The sequence below is a fragment of the Monodon monoceros genome, unplaced genomic scaffold (genome assembly GCF_005190385.1).
Source record: "Monodon monoceros isolate NGI ecotype Baffin Bay Population unplaced genomic scaffold, NGI_Narwhal_1 Super_Scaffold_21, whole genome shotgun sequence".
Taxonomy (NCBI): Eukaryota; Metazoa; Chordata; class Mammalia; order Artiodactyla; family Monodontidae; genus Monodon; species Monodon monoceros.
Window position 1 is genome coordinate 101,835,314 of NW_021703778.1, and position 23,222 is coordinate 101,858,535.

General features: G+C 41.2%; 1 protein-coding gene across 1 annotated transcript in view; it reads right to left on the reverse strand.

Moving 5' to 3' along the window:
* Nucleotides 1-5,169, reverse strand: part of STXBP6 (syntaxin binding protein 6) — a 261,893-nt gene extending 256,724 nt beyond the window's left edge. The window contains exon 1 of the mRNA XM_029239469.1: nucleotides 4,940-5,169. The gene's annotated coding sequence lies outside the window, so the exon portion shown is untranslated. The remainder of the gene's footprint in view (nucleotides 1-4,939) is intronic.
* Between the last annotated feature and the right edge of the window lie 18,053 nt (nucleotides 5,170-23,222).

Below are 23,222 nucleotides of genomic sequence, written 5' to 3' on the forward strand. Positions count from 1 at the left end.
AGAAGTGCTACGCATCGTTGCCAGAGTTTTCATAGTCTAGTCCATCCATATAGGCTTCCTCAGCCAGCACAGCTTCAAATGGCTTCTCTCTACTCTGAAATAAACAGTAACCACCTGTACAGTCCATGCATCAATTAATATCCATAGTTTATGAATGCCCCTATATTTTAGAGATAGACCAGGTGAAACCACCCTACCCATAGATGGTGTTAAATAATGTATTAGAACTGCTGGGATGTGCTGATTCAGTAAAGCAGTCCTAGAAGCTACACACATAACCTCAAAATGCTCTGGGAAATGTCTGGTTAAATAAATAGAACTAAGTTTCTTGTTGTTGATATGGTTAACTGCAGTCCTTCTCAGAGTCTTTGATACAATGATGAACACAGTGAGAATCTCTGAGACAGGGGAAAATAACAGGCAGCGCTTCCAGATTGATTTGACCTTTACAAGAGCACACCTATTAACGTCCACCGAACAGTATTTTCCCAGTACTCTGGGAACTGCTGAGCTAATTGGATGGCTGCTCAATTCTATCAGTTGGACAGCAGGAACCACATTTTCTACCCAGGTCAGGAACCAAACTTGCTTTGTTTTAGGATGCCATTCATTGGAAGCCACTATTAACATAACAGGTTACAGGAAGAGAAGAAAGAAACCATACATTAAATGTGTTCATAATTTTTCAGACCCATCTAGATTTTTGAAATTGGAAAATGATGAATTGTGAAAAGAAAAAAAAAAATGGATCTTAGAAATAAGCTAGTGCAGTATAAACTGAGTGTTATTTTAAAAGAATCCTCTAGGACAGTTGAGGAAAAGAGCCTTCCAGGAACTGACCATGACTCTCTAGGACCCAGTAACAGCCCTGATGATCTAAGAGAAATAAAGTTAACAAAATGACTGTCTCACAACAAACTTAGCCAAGGGAGCCAAGACATCAAGTGGTCATGTGCTGAAAAAAGTGAATAACAGTGATAAGGAAAGAAGCTTCCCCACCCTGGAAAAGAAATCCTCCCAGCAAAAAGTAGGGGTAACACCCAAAATATAAATATCAAGTTATGGAAAAGAATTTTAAAATAGGACTTTTCTGTACCCGTGTTAAGTAGGAGAAACCATTTGTATCAGTGATTAGTGCATCTAACGAATTTCAAGCTGAAGGCTGTGTCTACTGAGGGCTGATTACGGTCAGGAAGACAGGCATGGGCCTTGCAGATTTATCTGCTAGAACACTAAGTGGTACACTTGAGTTTTTGAATAGGTTTCTGATTTACTGATAGGTTTCTCTAGTGCTAATCACTTGAAAACGAAAACAAAGCACAAATGGAAAGCTGAGATAAAGCCTGACAGTCAGCTGGACTCCATTTGGTACAGCAACACAAGAGCCCCTCGGACACACAGTCCACTTGGGTGCTACGTAAACCTTATTTCTGCCCTCGAATATCATCTCGGGAATCTTCCTGACTCCAGCAGGTGCCCGAAGCCTCTCTGATACAAAGCAGCTAAAATTCAAGGCCACAACCTAGGCCACCTTAAGTCATGGTGAACTGTCAGCCCCGGACCATAGCTTAGGGGGCAAGGAAGAGATTAAGGTTGGGTTGTGCCCAAACAGTGCTCGATTATAAACTCAGCTACACAGAGCAGCACTGATACTGCACAGCTGCTCCAAAAAGTTGGGCTTCCCAGCCCTCAGACAGTGATGGAGGGTCTCCCTCAGTTACAGCCAACACTACCATCCTCTAGAAGGAATGGAAGGCCTTCACCAGATCTGACCACCACAGGACATCTGTCACCTCCCCCAAGGCCTACGTAAGCTGTCCCTTCAGAGAAAACACCACATTGCAAATTCTTTTTAATCTTGCTCATAAGTGATTCACCTGTTCTCCAATCTTTTTTTGTTTTATTTTGCGGTACGCGGGCCTCTCACTGTTGTGGCCTCTCCCGTTGCGGAGCACAGGCTCCGGACGCGCAGGCTCAGCGGCCATGGCTCACGGGCCCAGCCGCTCCGTGGCATGTGGGATCTTCCCGGACCGGGGCACGAACCCACGTCACCTGCATCGGCAGGCGGACTCTCAACCACTGCGCCACCAGGGAAGCCCCCTGTTCTCCAATCTTAAGGTTTAAGCTGCCAGAACTTCTCGAAACCTCCTCTCCACAAACGTCTGAGATCCCCAAAGAAAGGAAATAGGGTAGTTGCTGGATTTATCAATATCAAGGTCACCAATCTCAGCCTATCCAAGAGTGTCCTGGAAACCAGAGGCTAAGTATTTTACAGTATGAAAAGAAGGGGGAACTTTTGTGTAAAATTCATTCATTTGAAAAGCAATCAGAATTATCTACACTGGACAATGAGAAGTGGCACAGGTATCAGAAATAGAAAATGCCTCAGGCAAGTTCCTAAAACGGCCTGAAGAAACCCTGCCTCCATACATGACCTATTAAAATAATGGTGTTTCTGAACAAACACCTTCTCTTTCTCTCACCCACTAAGTCAATGATTCTATAGGCATGGTCGCTGGACCAGCAGCACTGTCATCACCTGGAACTAGTTAGAGATGCAAATTCTTGGACCCCCTTCCCCTCACGCTAGACGCAGAGAATCAGAGGCTCTGGCAATGCAGCCCAGCTAGCTGCGATTTAACAAGCCCTCCAGGGGACTCTGATGCTCCAGTTTGAGAACCACTACGCTAGGATTAGGGAAGGTGCAGCACCTGGGGGGGAGGAGGGGTCAGGAGCCTGATTAATCCCTTATTAACTGAGTGAAAGACATCTCACCTGTTCTTGCCTCTGATCAGCATTGGCCCTCAAGCTCATAGTCTGATTCCACTGATGAGGGGTTGAGTCCCTAGTTCAAGGTCACTGTTAGAGACCATGCCAGAGCTCCAGCCCCAGGTCGGCTGACTCCTTCATCAACCTTGGATCTCAAACTGGGGCCTTGTTAACATGCCAGTTCTGGGGCCCAGGATTCTGAACATTGATGAGGCACCCCACCACGCTCCCATCTCCTAAACTACACCTCGCTGCCTCCTTCAGATAAATACAAGGACTGGAGCCTCAACCCTTAAAATCAAGAGATGAATTTAAGGGAAGAGAAAAAAGAAGATAAAGAGCGACTTCCAAAGCCCTGAGAAACCAAACCTTTTGGTGAGGAGTGGGTGGAGGAGAGAAGATTCAGGCAGCTTGTTACAATTAAAAGAAGTAGTTAATTCAAAAAAAAAAAAAAACTGAGTAAAGAGCACAGCCACAGGAAAACACAATTGGTGCTTTAAAGTTTTCTTAGCACTTCTGATGCCCATTATCTCCCCCAAGTCTCACAACAACCCTGCAATGAAAGGAGATAAGGCCACTATTATCCCCATTTGACAGAAGAGAAAACTGAAGTTCATAGTGTCCAACAATTTGTCAGTTAGCATAGTAATCCGACTGTAAACCTAAATCTTGACCTCAGGTCTATCTCACTCTAGAACCTGTGTACCAACACCAGGTGATTTCCACATTTGGAAATCTGCCCCAAAGCAGATTCCCACCCCCACCCTCAGGAAAAAAGCAAAGAGAAGAACATGTAGCAGAAATGGTGATTCCCTAAAACATAGTACTTGAGTAGTGTGTGGGTTCTCCTTTAAGATCTTAACACACAAACCCAACAGCCAAGGTGTTCAGCCAAAAGACGGGGGGGAAGAAAAAGAGGCATATTTCTAGCCTGCATAATCATTTCTGGACCAATTCCCACTAGCAGCCTCGGAGGTGAACAGCGGCTCACTGCCAGGCTGAAGCTCCTCCACCTCCCGGTTATGACAGAGCAGCTCTGACTCGTGTGCAGGCAAAACCCCAAAACTCAAAACAAGAAGTGAAAAAAGTGGAGCTAGGAGAATGGTCAGCATCCTCCACATTCTCGTAATCCACGTAACGCCAGTTCCAGGGTCCTGGGGACCCCTGGAACGCACTCTTAGGAGATAGTGGGACGAAGTGGACATTCTTGTGGACCCACCGCCCCTACTCCTTCCCACCCGGTCCCTGAGGAAGAATAACCGAAAAGGGAGAGGGCTCGTTATGAAGTCCTGGGGCTGGAGCCCAAGCCAGATACAGCCCAGGTATCCTCTCCTAAGGAACAGTATGTCAACCCAAACTCTCCCCCTGACCTTCCCCTCCAGGTCCTGTCCTCTGCGAAGATGAGCCGGGTGGGGTTGGTGGGGGTGTTGTAAAGCTGAGAAAAGACTAGAGGAAAAATCAGGCCATCCACCTACCCCACGTTCCCCGCCATGTGTGTGAGGCTCCATTCCAGTGCGCACCGTAAGCACTAACTCGGAACCGGGCGCCCTTGGCCACGTCTGAGGTTGAGAAGGGGGCGTCGCCCAGCTAAGCGTCCCGGAGGCAGGGAGCCATTCCCGCCCGGACAGCCTACCTCAGATTTGGCAGGAATGATTTTCCTAGAAGCTAGCCAGGGAAGCGAAGATCTGGGTGATTCGTGGATTTCAGCCGGGGGCGGAGGAACTTAGCCCAGGGGCGCAGCTCCTCCACACTGGGGGCCTCGGGGCGGCACCCGCGGGGCTATCCTACCGCGGACACAGTGAGGAAAGAAGGGCTCCATCCTCAACTTTCTCGGATGAAACTGCTCGGCTCTGCGGCTTGCCCAGCCCTGCCCGCACATCGGGTCCCAGGTTTGGGGAGAACCAGGGACCCGAGTCCCTCTCGGCGCGCACAAAGCAGCTGCGCCCGAGCGCGCGGCCCCCTCTCCCGTCGCCCGCCAACTTGAAAGCATCTCCCTGGGCGCCTGCCTACTCCCTCTGCCCCGCAGCGCCGTCCCCGACCCGGCCACGCGCCTCAGACCCAGCGCTGGGCACCCCAAACGCCGCAGCTTCTGCAGCCGCATCCTCCACCCTCCGCAACCCCCAGCCTGGCCTCTGCCTCACTCGCCTGGTTCCCCACGCCCCGGCCCTACCTTGCAGCCCGGTTCGTGCCCCGGCAGTGCCAGTGCGCTGCACGCGTCCCAGCCCGCAAGGCTCCTCCCCAGGAGCTGCCCCGCGCGGGGCTCCGGGCTCCGGACAAGGCTCGGCCGGCCCGGGTGCTGGGTAGCCGCCGCTCGCGGCTGCAGCGCCGGCTCCAGCTGCCGCGCGCAAGGGGGAGAGGGGGAAACTCCCGGCAACTCCAACTCCGGGCGCTGGAGCTCCAGCTGCAGCCGCGCGCCCGCCCGCCGCCGAATGCTAGCGCCTGCGAAGCGAAGCTGCCCGTGCGGCCGCCTCTGAGCATGCCCAGTGCCGCCGTGGGCGAGCCCCAGCGCCCTGGGCCGGGGCAGATGGCCGAGCTGGGGGCCGGGGACCCGCCCCGAGCTCCGGAGCGCCTTGGGTGGGGGAGGGAGGGAAGGGCCGGTGCCGGGGAGGGGACCCTGGAGCAAAGGGCGGGGGAGAAACAGTGAAGGAGGAGGGCCTTGCAAGTTTCACGGGTCGTGGGAAGTTTGTGGGTGAGAAAGGCGAGCTGCTTCTGTGAGGCCCTGCAAGCCTAGAAAGGACAACAAGGAAACATTATTCTCCCCGAGAGAACAAGTGGACCCAGCAGATTGGTTTTATCCAGTGCACTCGTTGCTTCAAGCCTAGGGTCGCCAAAAAAGAGCGAATAGGGCCTGGCCGGCAATGTGAGTGAGTGAAACGGGTAGCAGGCGGCGAACTGGAGAGAGCTCTGAAGGCAGAGCCACTGGGCTGCAAACTCCCGTTGGTATCCTGGAAGAATCGGGGCCTGCTTTGGCTAGAGTTTCTGATTTTTTTTTTCAAGAAATGACAGAGATTTCGATTTTTTTAATGTAAAATATCCTGGTTTTTCAATCTTGATAACTAATTCAGATTTTAAAAAGCACTCTGGACCAAACAAAATATATTTGAGTTCCTTCTCTGCCCAACCCCACAGCCAGCCAGTGTGAGGACTGTGATTTCTGCGTTCTTTTACCAAAGAGCAGCTGAGTGCCCACTGTGCTTTGGGAAGGCGCTGGCGAGTATCCGAGATGATTCAGATTGCCATCAAAGTACGACCAGTTACTAAGGGAAGTAGGTTTTCCAGACAGAAGAGGGTTACAGATAAATGCTGAGGCATTCAAGAAGAGAAGTAAGATACTGATACTAATGTGGAAAGGGGTGTGAGAACTGACTCTTGGGAAACATCTTTAATAAAAGTACCCAAGTGGAAAGTCACCGTAGGATCCATAACAGAACTCTGCTGAGGCATTTTTGGAGTCTGAAAAAGGAAAAAAGGGAAAACCAGTAATATGACCCTGTCTTTATTTTAAATTTTGATATTTTTCATTTTTTGTATTAATTTTAAAAATATTGCATTAAAACATTTATCTTGATGATTGGGTTCTTTGATGTCCCGTTAAACTGTGTAGCCCGCCTCATCCTAGCCCAGGCCCTGCTGGGGTGTCAGATGGTGGTACCCCGGTCTGCTTGATTAAAAATATAAGGGGCAAGAAACACCATACTGACATGGGAAAGAGAGCTGGAGTAGTGGATGGGGGCTCAGGCAGAGGACTTGGGTGCCATTTTGTAGAACCTGAACTTCATTTTGTAGGCTGTGTGGAGCTAGCAGATGCGGGGGGAAGAAAGTGACAATCAGAACTGAACTCTAGGAAGATGGGCTGGACTGCAGACCCAGGAAGGTGGTTTGGAGAGGGAGAATGGGAGAAATGGGGATACCTAGGGCATATTCATGGTTGTGGTTTTTTGAAAGAGGGATTTCCCTAATAAATTCATGTGTCTCTGCTTATTTCTTGTGGTAGGGCTAGCTTAATGCCAAAAGGGAGGGCTGCTGCATCTAAGCCTCAGCCATTTTCTACCAGGTTTCCATGGGCAAATGGCTCCACTTCTAAGCTGCACTTTCGTCATCTGTGAAATGGAAAACAGTTCTCACAGCGTTTTTTGAGAGGATTTAGAGCAGCAATGTATGTCTAAGGGCTTTGAAAACTGAGAATTTAAGCAAATATAAGGCATTGTTCTTATCTACACATCATCTATATGAAATCTGAATTTAAACAAGGAAGCTCTATAGCTTTACAAAAATTGTCTTAAGTAGTAAGCATCTTTGATTTAGCAAGCTCTCTCTCTCTGTGTTTAGGATTCTGTTACAAGTCTTCAGAATCAGCTTTTGGGTAATTTAACGATTTTGTGAATTAAAATGTCCCTGTATAGAAAGAAATAGGTGAGGGAGATTAAGAGGTACAAACTTCTAGTTGCAAAATAAATGAGTCACAGGTATGAAACGTACAGTGTGGGGAATATAGTCAATAACTATGTAATATCTTAGGATGGTGACAGATGGTAACCAGACTTATGATGGTGATCATTTTGAAATGTATAGAAATAGCAAATCACTATGTTGTGTAACAGGAACCAACATAGTGTTATAGATCAATTATACTTTAGAAACAAACTCATAGAAAAAGAGATCAGATTTGTGATTACCAGAGGCCAGGGGTGGGGGGAAGGGGAATTGGATGAAGGTATCCAAGAGGTACAAACTCTCAGTTATAAGACAAATAAGTACTAGGTATGTAATGTAAAACATGATAAATATAATTAATACTGCTACACGTTATATATGAAAGTTGTTAAGAGAGCAAATCCTAAGAGTTCTTATCACAAAGAATTCTGTACCCATATGAGATGATGTATGTTCACTGAATTTACTGTGATAATCCTTTCATGATTAAGTCAAATCATTATGCTGTATACCTTAAACATACACAGTGCTATATGTCAATCCTATCTCAGTAAAACTGGAAGGAAAAAAAGTCCCTGTACTAGTTTCTATTGTCACCTCCCTTCTACCACCTTTCTTTTTTAAATCTTCCTTTTTACCTTTTATTTTCTCAGTATTGCAGATCCCCCACCCCACCCTGCTCCATGACTACCCTCTAGCTCACCTACAGGTCATGGTGTAGTCCTGCCTCAGCCAGACACCTGGGACTTCCCTCAGTGCCCTGGGGGATACTCCCTGCAGGTGAGCTCATTGGTTGCTGCATTCATGAAGAACAGACCACTGCTTATCTATGGGAAGCATTTTAAGCATGCAGAACTCTCAAAGAAAAAAAAAAATACTTGGTGTTTACATAAGCTTTCCAGAAGTTATGGAAAGGAGGAAGTACCTAGCCGAGGACCTATCACATAATAGGTAATTACAAATATTTGCAGCATAAATAGCAATTTCCATCATCAAAATCTTCGGTATCTCTGTTCCACCTCCCACAGTTCCTAAGAATTACTTTTAAAAATCACAACAGTGGGGCTTCCCTGGTGGCGCAGTGGTTGAGAGTCCACCTGCCGATGCAGGGGACACGGGTTCATGCCCCGGTCCGGGAAGATCCCACATGCCGCGGAGTGGTTGGGCCCCGTGAGCCATGGCCACTGAGCCTGCGCGTCCGGAGCCTGTGCTCCGCAATGGGAGAGGCCACAACAGGGAGAGGCCCTGTGAAAAAATAATCACAACAGTGATAAGGTTGTACAGAAGAGCAAGAAGAACAGGATGTAAACATTTGTAAAGGGAGGGACTCTGTACTTTTAAAGTAAAATGCTTTGTCTACTTAAATTTTAAATCTATTTGTTTTTTAAATATTTTTAGTAGTAGTAGTAAATAATACATGATATTAAAAAGAAGCTCAATGCAAAAAAAGCCCAGTAAAGAGAAAAAAGCAAGTTTCTCTCCCCAAGAACTACTATTGTTATCAGTTTCTTGCATATAATTACATAAATACCCGATGAGCATGAGAACAAGCATAGTTGGCTTTTTTCCTTAAAGTCTGATCATAAAACTATAGAATTGAAAAATACCTTATATAACTCATCTAGATACCAAATTACAGACTTTTAAATGACTATTATATTTTGGAATAGAAAAGGAAACCATGAGAGCAGTTTTCTCTTATGGCACATGTCAACTCGTGGTCATAAGGACACCAGATCACGTGGTGAAACCCTCCTTCTGAGTATTGAGTGGTACAAGAAAAAACTGAGTTCACCTAGAGTTCTCCTGAAACCCATAACGCCCACTGTCAACCTCAACCTAAAACACCCACAGATTTAGATATCCTAGGTTGCCCAGGGCTGTAGAAGGAGGTACTGTCTAAATAACAGTTGGAATGAAGTGGCATGGACAAAGAGAGCTTGATCTAGGGAATTGTGCATTATAAATCACTGCCTTTTGTTTTGTTTTGTTTTTTGCGGTACGCGGGCCTCTCACCGCTGTGGCCTCTCCCGCTGCGGAGCACAGGCTCCGGACGCGCAGGCCCAGCGGCCATGGCTCACGGGCCCAGCCGCTCCGCAGCATGTGGGATCTTCCCGGACCGGGGCACAAACCCGCGTCCCCTGCATCGGCAGGCAGACTCTCAACCACTGCGCCACCAGGGGAGCCCCTATAAATCACTGTCTTTAAGAGCATCACTATGGTATAGCATCATCAGTCACAGTATGTCTTCAAGTCTAGCAAAATCTGCATTACAAAAAAAAAATCCTTCTATACAGCATAACTGACAGCGTTCTAAGTTCTTCATTCCAACCATGTGACTTCAGGTAAGTCTCAGTTTATCAGCTTTTAGGTTGATCCATATGAAACTGCCATTTTTTTTGGTCACAGTTACTTGAATATTGGCAATTTCATATGGTTCAATCAACCAAAAATGATACATTGTTTTTAGACTTGAAAGGCTCTTTCCTTTAAGTTGGTTGGCATACCATTCATTTTCCCACAAGAGCTGTGTCACTAAACCAGCTCAGAGAAGCCTATTTAATATTTGTGGGTTTTAATGGTACCAGAGATGGGCCCAGTCTGTACAAAAGGGTCAAAAAGGAGGACATTTCTCTTCCTCTGTTGGTGAGTACAGCACCAGTCTTGGTTGGTCTTAAAATAGGTAAAAATAATCTTTAGCTCCTTTTGTGCCTTTTTCCCCACTATTCTCCCCAAACATATCCTAGGTGTCTTTACTGCATACCCCTATCTCACCCAGATTGGCTGTTGCTTTCTAGTGTTAAAAATCAGCATTCCTTTAGTATACTACAAGTTAGAACTAAATAAAATAACTTGATTAAACTAAATCACACTTATCTGTGGAAGACTATCAACCTTCCCAAAGATATATGTAATTTTAAGAGTATTTTGTGGTCTCAAAGGGACATTTCCATAATAAAATTCCAGAGTATGAAAAGTGACAAAAGAAACAATTCTGGTCATGAGGGGTAGAAACAATATAATGAGGAAAATGAACTTTATTTAGTTCTGTTCCCTATCATTCTATAGTTTATAATTTCTTTCCATCCTCCTTCTTCAACACTCTTTTGAAGTTTGGGTTTTTTTTTTCACTTTCCACAGTGGTTCCCCTGGCAATAGCAGTGAGCATCCCCAGGCTAGGATAGGTCTGTGGCTCTTGCATGTATGTATCATTTGTAGATTGGGAATAAAACCTCTCATTTCCAGTGACATGGATATGGTGGGGTCTGGAAGACCTGCAGAATTCAGTGGGCTAGTGGAGCTTATGCTTGGGATCCTATTCTGTTTCCCACACAATTAGTCTTGGTTCGTGCTTTTACTTTTTAAGGTTTCTAGCCGGTTTATAACTGGAGTCCACCTTCTTTTTTTGACTGAGTTGCCGTGGGACAACACTCTGTCCCTAATTTACTAAGCTTCTGGTTTCTTTCTCTCCTATGTTTTTGAGAGCCAGGGTAAATATTAACTATTGACATGAAATATGGTGGGACGGAGTCCACTGCCATTCACTGTAAGAGAACATTACTGAGAGGCATGGCAAACTGTCCTTCTCATTCTTCCCTTTCATCTTTATTGGTCTTCTGTTTTCCTCAGAGCTTCCTTCTGCTTCTCTAATGATACTACTTTATCCCCTAAGCTGCTTCAGCTTTCATATACCAACATATAGATAAGACATACGCTAAAACAAGAAACAGTTTCTTGAAAGAAATGAAACCAAAGAAGTTTTAGTCTTGCAACAAGACTTGGTTACATTCCGGACTTGGTTGCTCTTTTATTAAACTACTGCAGGCCATGGGAGAAAGGACATGAATTTTATTTCAGACAGATCGAGTTTGAACCTCTGCTTCAACTCCTTCTTGTTTATAACCTTGGGCAAAGTCTAAATACTACATTTCTTATCTCCAAAAAATGCATATTACTATCCGCTTATGGCTTCAGTTAGAGAATTAAATGGGAATACATATGTAATACACTAAGCACAGTACCTGGCCCACAGCAAGTGCTGAATAAATATTACTTCCAACCCATCTTGGTAACTTCCAGAAAAATGGGAGGGGGAAACCAAAAGAGTGTTTTAGATTTCCAATCTGAGCTGTTTCTAAGAAGCACTGCCTCTGCTATAGCAATCATATTTTATCCCCATAGATGCAGTACAGCATTCCTGTTTTCACAAAAACAATTTTACTTATATAGAAAGTGCTTTTTACAAAATTTCCACCTTCTCCTGTCCAGGTGTCCTAGTGTTGCCACCTATTACTATATTTCCAAAGAAAAGGCCTAAGGTGGGAAGCGGGGGGATGGAGAAGGGGTATTAAAAGTTTAGCGATTTCATCATTTGTACTTATTAAGTTAGGACTCAGGATTTACTAAGACATTATACAGATACATAAGTTTAAACAGTGACTAGTTCTGAATTTCAATCACAAATAGTCAAGTATGACTCCTCTTATCTCTTGACTTGCTTGAATTAAAAATCTGGAAGTAAATAGCCGAAAAATAAAAGTCCGCTAAGACAATTACGATCACCTTTTACTGCAACAGAGCTCCCACCTTAACTCAGACCTGGTTTGTTGTGTTAAGTTCAGAGTTTGGTAGACTGAATCATCCTAATTCCTCCTTCCTTTATTCAGCAATGTTTTTGAAAGACCTATTTTTGTTTTCAAATGACTTTCTCCACCAAGATCCAGAAAAGCTGCTAGGCTTTGAGCAAACAAAGAATCCCTTCTTCTGCCTGGTCACACAGAGCTGCTATCTCTCCCCAAGTCTCTGTGCTGCTAGTTTGGAGGATAGAATGATGCAATCCATTCACAGTCTGAGGACAGGTCATCTCTATTGCATCCAGCAGCTCTTTTCCTTCTGTTTGTTATGGCCCCTGAGCCCTGCCAAAGACTAACAGTGAAAGAAGCTCCTGCTGCTGTGTCCCCAGAAGCTTTTCAGGCCATGCAGACCTGCCCAGCCATAGGTGGCCCTGTAATTCCCTGTTGCTGCTGCCTCACCTTGGAAACGTGCAGCTTAGGACTTTGCTAATCAAAGTGCACTTTTCAGACTAGCAGCTTCAGTATTACTTGGGAGCTTGTTAGAAATGCAGATTCCTGTCTACCCAGACCTGGTGAATTACAAGACTGTAATTCATTTGTACATTAAAGTTTAAGGAGCACTGCCCTAGGACACCTAGCCAAGAAAGACAAGGAGAAAATAAAAGGCACTTTAATGGTGAAATCTATTTCCTTTGTCCTGGATGCCCTTTCTTACTCCAATCTGCAGGCCTCATCTCTGCGCATCTAAATCCTACCCTGTTTTTCTCTGAGCTGTCTGAAATGCCTGCTCTGTGGAAATCTTTACTGATTGTGTCAGCCAGAGGCATCTGCCACTCATTTACCTGGATCTTCCCTTTGGCTCTTAGCAGGTCTGTTTACATTGTACAAGTATGTTTGCATGAGTCTAATCCATCCTGCTTGAGGCTTGAGATTCGCCAGAACCTTCTTTATATCCTCTAGAGTGTCTAGCACAGTGGGCCATTGGAAAGAAAAAAAAAAGCGTATTTATTAATCGAAAGGAAGGAAGGGAGGAAGGAAGAAAGGGAAGAAAGAAATCCATTAGTGAAGTAAATGTTTCTGAAAAACTGAGTTCAGCCCCAGGTGTGGACTTGAGCCTGTTTGAAACAGGAATTTAAAAGAGCCCCAATACACTGGGCATGGAACTGTCATAGTTTCCAGAGCTAACTGGACTAGATTAGATTCAAATCCACCCCATCACAGCACTCACCATCTGGAACTGGCCCAAAGCAGGCCTCTTTCTGGAATAGAATCACAATTCTGTCTGCTAGGGCCTTGACCCCTAGCTTTTAAAAAGTATGCTGTGGGCTCTGAAAGGAATACCTCTTCAGCCACTTTCTGTCCTAGGTCTATTCCCACTTGAAAGTTAATATACTCATTTTTTTCTTTAAAAAAAGTATTTTAAAAATATATTTCAGATTCTAATATCTTTTCTTTAAAAAGAAATCTTATTGAAAAAATATTTAGTGTTCCTAATTCAAGTTTTTGTAATGCATCCTTTAGTAAAGGCAATGAGTTTCTGGCTGCAAGTTACAAGTTAAAAGAACAAGTCATTTTATTACTCTTGATAGCTGAGTCAATGAAAAACCTTGACTCTAGATCAGATGTCATATTCACAATAAACATATCTTCCCAACAGACATCCTGGTGTCATTATAATTTTACCACACACAAAATATAATGGGAAATGTTCCTAGGATTTAAGGACTTATAAGAAATTAGACTTTACTAGTGTCAATACTGTTGTGACTCATAAAATGAATAGATGACCCACATGCAGAGACTTTGTTGTAGGAGTGGAGTTCACAAAGGGGAGACATGTTTTCTTTGATAAGCATTTAAAAGGTTTGACCAGGGCTTCCCTGGTGGCGCAGTGGTTGAGAGTCCGCCTGCCGATGCAGGGGACACGGGTTCGTGCCCCGGTCCGCGAAGATCCCACATGCTGCGGAGCAGCTGGGCCCGTGAGCCATGGCCGCTGGGCCTGCGCGTCCGGAGCCTGTGCTCGGCAGCGGGAGAGGCCATAGCGGTGAGAGGCCCGCGTACCGCAAAAAAAAAAAAAAAGGGTATGGGTTGCATTTTTGGATGATGAAAAAGTTCTGGAACTACTTAGTGGTGATGATTATACAACACTGTGAATGTGCTAAATGCTGCTATACACTTTAACATGGTTAAAATGGTAAATGCCAGGTATCGTACCACAGTTTGAAAAATCAGGCCAAAAAAAAAAAAGAATTAGTAGGATCAATGAAAAAGGCACAAATATTCCACTTCAGAAGTATGTTTAATCAGAAAAATATATTTAAATTATTCTTCCAGTACTGCTATTGATTTCGTGCCGTAACTCTGCCACATCCGGTTTAATAAGCATGTCTTATTAAGGTTGTTATCGGCAGTCATACTTCACACTGAACAGAAATGCTGAAATGAGCATAGATGGTCATTTGCCTTCAAGTAGCTTTCAATTTTATAGGGAATAAAGATAGCTAATAAAAATGTCTAATACAAGACAGAGTGTCAAAAAAGCTATGTAAGAGAGGTGAACATGGTGCTAAGGAAATGAAGAGGATAATTAGTTATTGGAGAAAGCATCGGGGATGCTGAAGCTTTGTACTTGCTCTTCAAGGATGAGTGTGATTCTGGCAATCACATAAGATGCTAACGGAGTCAATCTAAGTGAAGGGAAGAAGATGAGAAAAATTACAGAGCGAAGAAATAAAAGGTGGTTGTTATGGGGAACAGGGAGTAGCCATGCTTGCCTGGGGGCCATGGTTTAGTAGGCCAAATGATGGAAGTTAAGGTTGAGGAGGTATCAAGGGCTTGCAGGATAGAACTGAAGACATGGAGAGTCTGAAGGTGATTTAGAAGTAATTTTTTCCAACTTTCTGTCTCCAAAATGGATCTTTCCTACAGCATCTGACAAGAGGCCATTCAGTCTCTTTTGGAATTCCTCTAGTGACTCAGAAGTCACCAACTTCTAAGACAGCCTGGACTGCTGTTAGATGACTAAAATTGTTAGAGTTCTTCTATTGATTGAAAATCTGCCTGCCCACAATGTCTATCTATTTATTTTAGTTCTGCCTCCTAAAATAATTTTTTTTTCATATCAGCTCTTCTAGTATTTAAGTCAGGAAATATGTTCTTCTTTTTCGCTTCTCTTTTCTAATTTAGATATTCCTGGTTGCTTTAATTGTTTCTTTTATGACATGCTTTTTAAGGCTCCTGCAATTACTATTAATCTGTTCTCTGTAAATTCCTGCATTCCTATGTCAGTGTAGCAATCAATACCAGATTTGTTTCTCTAGGTCTGGTCTAAGTACCATCACTTCTGCTTCTAATACAGCCTGAGGTTCTATTCAGGTTCTGGCAGGCACGTCACCAACTTAACATATATTAAGCTTAAGGTCAATTAACACCTGCCTAAAATTGTTTTGGGGAGTGCAAATGTTAAGTCAGTTTTCCCAATCCAGTACTCAAATGTTGAACTTCTAAATTTATCATTTAAAAATTTCATTGTGTTAGATTTGTCCTATAATTATATACTATGAGCACATTTAGGATCCTGATTCTGTGGTCTGGTATACTGGCTTTTCTACTATCTTCTTGCCATTCATTAATTTGGTAAGCATGCTTTTGATGTTGACATTCAAAGCATTAATAAAATATTTTAGAGAACATTGTAGAAGATATAATTCTAAACAAACCACTCTATTTTCCCTTCCAGGTAGACTTCAGTCATTAATTGGTCACCCCTAATTAGAAAGAAATGGTCATTGAACTAATTATGAATTCAGCCAGGTATATTTTCATTGGCAAATATTTTAGTATTTTGTTTACAGATTTTATTATGAAGCTTATTTTTAACTGCATTGCCAAAATTAACACAGTGTCTTTGGAGTTAAGATTTTGGGACTGGCATCCAACACAGCCAGCTACTAGCCATGACCTTAGGAAAATTATTTAATTTCTCTGTGCTTCAGTTTCCTCATCTACAAAATGTGCGTAAAAATGCTACCTATTTTTTTTGTATTAAATGAACTATTGTTTAGTATAGTAAAAATAAGAAGACATTAATTATTATTATTATTATTATGGTGGCTTTTAAATATATCCACAAATTCTTTGATATTTCTTGCTCCAAGAGGTGAAGCTTAATGTTTTTCCCCTTGAGTGTGGGTTGGTCTTAGTGACTTCTAACCAATAGACTGTTCACCGTTTTTCCATAGAAAAGCACTGTGGCTACCTCCTTGCTGTCTCTTGGACTGCTCACTCTAGGGGATGTTAGCTGCCATGTCTTGAAGAGTGTGTTATTTTTCTATTTCTGTGCAACAAATCACCACAAATTTAGCAGCTTAAAACGGCACCCATTTATTACCTGGGTCAGGATTCCCACGTAGCCTGGCTAGGTTCTTCTCAGGGCCATTAAGTGTTTTTGAACAAGGATATTATATGTAGAATACGCTTGCAGAAGGCAACTTGAGTAAAAAAAAATAAAATAAAAATCCACAGAGGAAAACTGGAAGTAGGGAAAGTATTTGGGTTGCTATCTAATAGTTCAGGATGGAAATAATGATTATTCCCAAGTTGCCAATGTAGCAGTAGGACTGGATAGAGAGATTGGAAGGGAAAACCACTGAGGAAATAGAACCTACTGGATTTAGCAATTTGAATTACTATCAAGCATGGATGTCAAGTCCTGGGACTTTAGGGGTCAAGAGATATAAAGGAGGGGGAGACAGAGATAAACATTTGACCCTTGAGCAACTTAGGGGTTAGGGACACTGACCCTGCATGCAGTCAAAATCCATGTATAGCTTTATAGTTGGCCCTCTGTATCCATGGTCCTGCATCCATGGATTCAATCAACTTCAGATCCTGTAGTAAATATTTATAGAAAAAAATCCACATGTAAGTGGACCCAGCAGTTCAAATCCATGCTGTTCAGGGATCAACTGCATATGGAGATTTGTTCAATGGTGGTAATTGTTCAAGTTATGTATGGATGACACCCCATGGGAGGGTTTAAGAAACAAATAAAGCTGAAAGAAGAATGTTAGAAGATATTTAAATTTAGAAGTGCTGCAGATATAAAGTCATAGACAGAAATGAGGCATTTTAAAAAGTAGAAGGAGAGCGATAAGAGTTCAGTGAGAGACAAGAGTTTCAAAAGGAAGGAGGCGAGTAATATCAATTTATGCCCTATCTTAAGGTTAGAGAGGGTGAGGACCAAGAAGTTAAACTACAATGAATTCAAAAGAGTATTGTATTCTTCTAGAAGTTTGATAGTTTCAGTTCTTACATTTAAGTCTTTAATCCATTTTGGATTTATTTTTGAATATGGTGTGAGAAAGTGGTCCAGTTTGATTCTTTGGCATGTAATTTTCCAGTTTTCCCAACACCATTTTTTGAAGAGGCTGTCTTTCCCCCACTGTATATTCTTACCTCCTTTGTTGTAGATTAAATGTTCATATAAGTGCGGCTTCATTTCTGGGCTCTGTATTCTGTTCCATTGATCTATGTGTCTATTTTTGTGCCACTACCAAACCGTTTTGATTACTATAGCTTTCTGGTATAGTGTAAAATCAGGGAGCATGATACCTCAATGTTTGTTCTTCTCTCAAGATTATTTTGGCTATTCAGGGTCTTTTGCACTTCCATACAAATTTCAGAATTATTTGTTGTAGTTCTATGAAAAATGCCATTTGTATTTTGATAGGGATTGCATTAAATCTGTAGATTCCTTTGAGTAGCATGGTCATTTTAAGAATTTTAATTCTTCTAATCCATGAACATGGTATATCTTTCCATCTGTTTGTATCCTTTTCAATTTCTTTTATCAGTGTCTTACAGTTTTCTGACTACAGGTTTTTTATCTCCTTAGTTAGATTTATTCTTAGGTATTTTATTCTTCCTGATGTGATTGTAAATGGGATTGTTTTTTTAATTTCTCTTTCTGATAGTTCATTGTTAAGTGTAGAGAAAGGCAACAGATTTCTGTATATCAATTTTGTATCCTGCAACTTTACAAAAGTTGATGAGTTCTAGTAGTTTTTCGGTGGTGTCTTTAGGATGTTCTCTGTATAGTATCATGTCATCTGCTAACAGTGAGAGTTTTACTTCTTCCTTTCCAATTTGGATTCTTTTATTTCCTTTTCTTGCCTCATTGCTGTGGCTAGGACTTCCAATACTATGTTGAATAAAAGTGGCAAGAGTGGGCATTCTTATCTTATTCCTGATCTTGGAGGAAGTGCTTTCAGCTTTTCCCCATTAAGTATGATGTTAACTATGAGCTTATCATCTATGGCCTTTATTATGTTGAAGTATGTTCCCGCTATACTCATTTTGTTGAAAATTTTTATCCATAAAACTTCTAGAGGAAAAAACAGGCAGTGTACTCTTTGACATCAGTCTTAGTAATATTTGGGGAGGGGGGATTTGTCTCCTCAGGCAAGGGAAACAAAAGAAAACTAGACAAGTGGGACTATATCAAACTAAAAAGCTTTTGCCCAGTGAAGGAAACTATCAACAAAATGAAAAGGCCACCTACTGAATAGAAGACATTTGTAAATGATATATCCAATAAAGGGTTAATATCCAAAAATATACAAAAAAACTCATAAAACTCAACGTCAAAAAACAACCAAACAAAAAACCAAAAGTTCCTAACAACCTGATTGAAAAATGAGCAGAGCATATGAAGAGACATTTTTCCAAAGAAGACATACAGATGGACAACAGGCACATGAAATGACACTCACCATCACTAATCATCAAGGAAATGTAAATCAAAACCACAATGAGATATCACCTCACACCTACCTGTCAGAGTGGCTATTATCAAAAAGACAACAAATAACAAGTGTTGGCAAGGATGTGGAGAAAAAGGAACTCTAGTACAGTATTGGTGGGAAGGTAAACTGGTGCAGCCATGATGGAAAAGAGTATGGAGATGCCTCAAAAAATTAAAAATAGAACAACTATACAATCCAGCAATTCTACTCCTGGGTATTTATCTGAAGAAAACAAAAACACTAATTCAAAAAGATACATGCACCCCTATGTTTATAGCAGCATTCTTTACAATAGCCAAGATTTGGAAGCAACCTAAGTGTCCATCAATAGATGAATGGATAAAGAAGATGTGATATAAATAAATAAATATATATATATATATAAACAATATTACTGAGCCATATAAAAGAATGAAATATTGACATTTGGGATAATATGGATGGACCCAGGGGTATTATAGTAAGTGAAATAAATCAGACAGATTTCACTTACATGTGAATTTCACTTATATGTGGACTCTAGAAACAAAACAAAACAAATGAACAAACAAAACAAAACAGAAACAGAGTCATAAATACAGAGAACAAACAGTGGTTGCCAGAGGGGAGGGGGTGAAGGAAGGAAAGAAATAGGTGAGGGAGATTAAGAGGTTACAGATTTCAAACTGCAAGATAAATGGGTCACGGGTATGAAATGTACAGTATAGGGAATATAGTCAATGATTATGTAATATCTTTGTATGGTGACAGATGGTAATTCAATTTAATGTGGTGATCATTTTGAAATGTATAGAAATATTGAATCACTCTGTTGTATAACAGAAACTAAGACGGTGTTGTAGGTCAATTATATTTCAAAAACAAAGAAACAAAAAAAAGTCAGAAAAAGGTTAGATTTGTGTTTTCCAGCAGCCAGGGGGAGGGGGATGGGGAATTGAATGAAGGCAGTCAAAAGGTACGAACTTCCAGTTATAAGATAAATAAGTCCTAGGGTGTAATGTACATGATAAAAATAATTAACACAGCTCTATGTTATATACAAAATTTGTTGAGAGTAAATCTGAGTCCTTACCACATGGAAAAATACGTTTAAATGTTTCTTTAATTTGTATCCATATGAGATGATGGATGTTCACTAAACTTATTGATAATCATTTCATGATGTATGAAGTCAAATCATTACGCTGCATACCTTAGACTTATGCAGTGCTATATGTCAATTATATCTCAATTAGACTGGAAAAAAAATGTCTTTAAAGAGGTGATTAAGTTTAAATGAGTCCATTATGGTGGAGCCCTGATCCATAAGAAGAGAGACACAGGGGATCACATGTACAGAGAAAAGGTCATGGGAGGACACAGTGAGAGGACAGCTATCTGCAAGCCAAGGAGAGAGGCCTCAGGAGAAACCAAACCTGCTGACAGCTACCTTGGATTTCTAGGCTCCAGAACTGTGAGAAAATAAATTTGTTTAAGTCAAAAAAAATAAAAAAGTGTCTTGTTCGTAAGAAGAGAGTAGCCAGTGTATCCAGTGTATTTCTAAGTACAACAATCTAGGGAAGCTGACCGAAAATATAGAAAACATTTTCCTCGTAAAGATGAGAATGAATTATTCTCTGAAAAGCATTCCAATTCTAATGTTCTTCCTCTTTGGAGCTAGAGAATCCTGGGAGATTTCACAGAGAGATTAGTTGAATATTTCTCTCAGCTAGAGAATCCTGGGAGATTTCACAGAGTGATTAGTTGAATATTTCTCTCAGTGGAGGTTGCTGAATTTAATTCATTGCCCAAAAGAATAATGCTGCATCTTAAGTGCTTCTTGAATTAAAAACTCTGGACTCACAATCTGGTCGTTAGTCATCCTCTGCTCTCAAAGCCACCTTGAGAATGTTCTTGCAATCGACATACCTGACATCTGTCCTTCAAGACATCTGATGCCTATCCATCCCAGTCACCACCACAACCAAACTGCACTGGAGCAACCAAGCTCCTGGCAATCTCAGGGGAAGGAGGGCCTACCTCATCCAAAAACATTAAACAAGATTATAATATAACAGCAAAATTGGCACCTAGCAGAACCACAGTGAATGGGTTTGAATAAGCACTTGCCTTGCTGTGTCTCTTTTCTCCAGCCCATGCTATTTTTACTGAAGACAGTGTTTTTTACAAATATACACGTCATTGCTAATCTTCCTATTCTCTTTTTCTGCTAACTTTATCTCAGGAAAATTGAGCTCTCAACCCCTCTTTCTTTCTCTCTGCCCATTTGCCCATTCTTCCTTAGCTCAGAAAACAGACTTAATCAATTCTGATAAAAGTAAGAGAACACTAATTATACACCTCTATCAAGAACATTAAATTTATATACTTTGAAGTTAAATTAGGCTTTGTACAGAACTGATACCATTAACTTCTGAAGTCCATGAAAAGAAGGAACTATTGCTTTGGAAACATGCACAAAATTTCCCTATACCTTATCACAGTCCTTTAGAACGTGTTTTTCCTTAAGCGGCAATATTCTGATTCTATGTGTGTGTTCAGTTGCTGACATTTGCAGAAGTTTGGTTTTCTGCTATTTCTCACTGCTAATATCTAATAATTCAGACATGTTATGAGAAGAATAGGATTGTGTATATTCCAGAAATTCAGCTGCTATCTTTAGTTTTGTTTCTATAAGAAAATGCTTTCTATTTACATTCCTGACAAACGATTTCCCAGTTTAGAGCACAAACCATTTGAAAGTTAAAGACTGTCTGTATATATGTAACCAAAATATCTTTTAAATATCTTTTCTTTAGGTTAACCAGTCTGAATTTTCTGCTATTATTCTGTTCAAGTTATTTTGCTGTGTGGTATCAGCACAATCCTTCTGTATTTAGGAAAGTGGAGAAGCAGCATGGTTACCATTATGTCCTTGGAGCCAGATAAAACCGTGTTCCAATCCTGATTCAATCACTTGCATGCTCTATGACTTCAGGGAAATTATTTTCCTTCTTTTAACCTTAGTTTTCTATTCTGTAAAATAGGAATGATGTAAGTGCCTATCTCTTAGACTTATCGTGAAGATTAAGTAAGGTTAATATGATAAATTTCTGTCACCCAGCAGGTGCTCAAGAATGACCATTTCTAGGTAGTAGAATGGTAGTCTCTTTTTTTTTTTAAATCATGTACCCATAGCAGTAAAAATATTTTCATCATATAACCCTTAATTATTTATTTACAAATTATATACATATTCCTTCTTGACAAACATATTATGGGCATAAAGCATACATAAAGGTAAAATTTAAAAAGAATGTGACAAAGATAAAAGAAACACTACTTAAAAATAAATAAAAATATGAAGTATAAATGGGATGTTTTTTGCTTTTTAAGTTTTTTCAAACATTTCCAAACTCCAAGGCAACTCCATATTTTTGTAATGAGTTAGAAAATTCTGTTTCCAAGATTTTTTGTGTGTGTAGAAATAAAAATGTTAATGAATGACACATCATTTTCAAACAAAATCACACACTGATCTAAACATTTTTAAACACCCATTTTCAGAAGGCTGTTTCCATAGTACTCAAAAAGAAGGTTGCTAAGCAGGACCAGGTAAATACTGTTGAATAAGTGAATGATTTTCTGTCTGGGAGATCTGATTTCCCTTAAGAATGTCACAGGACAGACCTGGACTCAGGTATACTTGGGAGGTTACATTTGCTTTGACGACTTTCTCCACGCTCCAAAGGACCTTCTTGTTGACCCCTCTCAGCTTTCCAATTTCCTTTACTTTGTTTCCCCCTGATTTCATGTGTAAGGATCAAGAGGGCTTTCATGATGGAAATGATTATATTTTAGAACGATGAGGAAAATCTCTATGTAGATATGAATGCCTTTTAATATCCAGTCCAGTTAAACATCATGTAACTGATCCTTACTTATTTATCTGCTTGTTTATCTATTTAAATTCGGCAGACTATGACCCATATGGAGGAACACGGTGTCAGAGAACAAAGAGTCTAAGTTCGATGACTAGAGAGGGGATTCTCAAAGTGTGAGAGTCCTTTGGGCTGTGAACCAATCGAAAGCAAAGCGCGACCTTCCTTCAGTTTTTCCAGGTGAATGATACAATTTACGTGGACGGTAAATTTGTATTCAATTTGACTGTCCTCTCAAGTGAGTTCTAAAATTTTATAAACTAAACTAAACTAAAATCCTACCTATGTTTTGCTATGAATTCTGGCGGCCATGCACTGATGGATTTGTAGCAGGTTCTTACTGAGCCTGCCTGTGAGGGATAGTTACTTCGTAGGACAATTGCAACACGGATAAGATGTAGACTTGGCGTTTATTTTCATTCTCTTTTTTTAGCATAAATTGTGATTAGTTTAGTTTCATCATTATGTATTTATTTTCGTTTAAGGTCACTTGGTTAATCCTACAATCATCATGATGCATATTTGCACTGATAGTATTTGGCCATTTCCCCCTATAACTAGATTTTAAAGACACACCTGTAATCAGTATGAATAATCTGTCCCTCTATTGTTAAAACGTATATACATAACCTTTCCCAGAATGTGCTTGTATAATCACACTTCACTGTTAGTCACTGAATTCATTTTCTGCTGGAAATGAACGGATCAAGGAGGCCTTT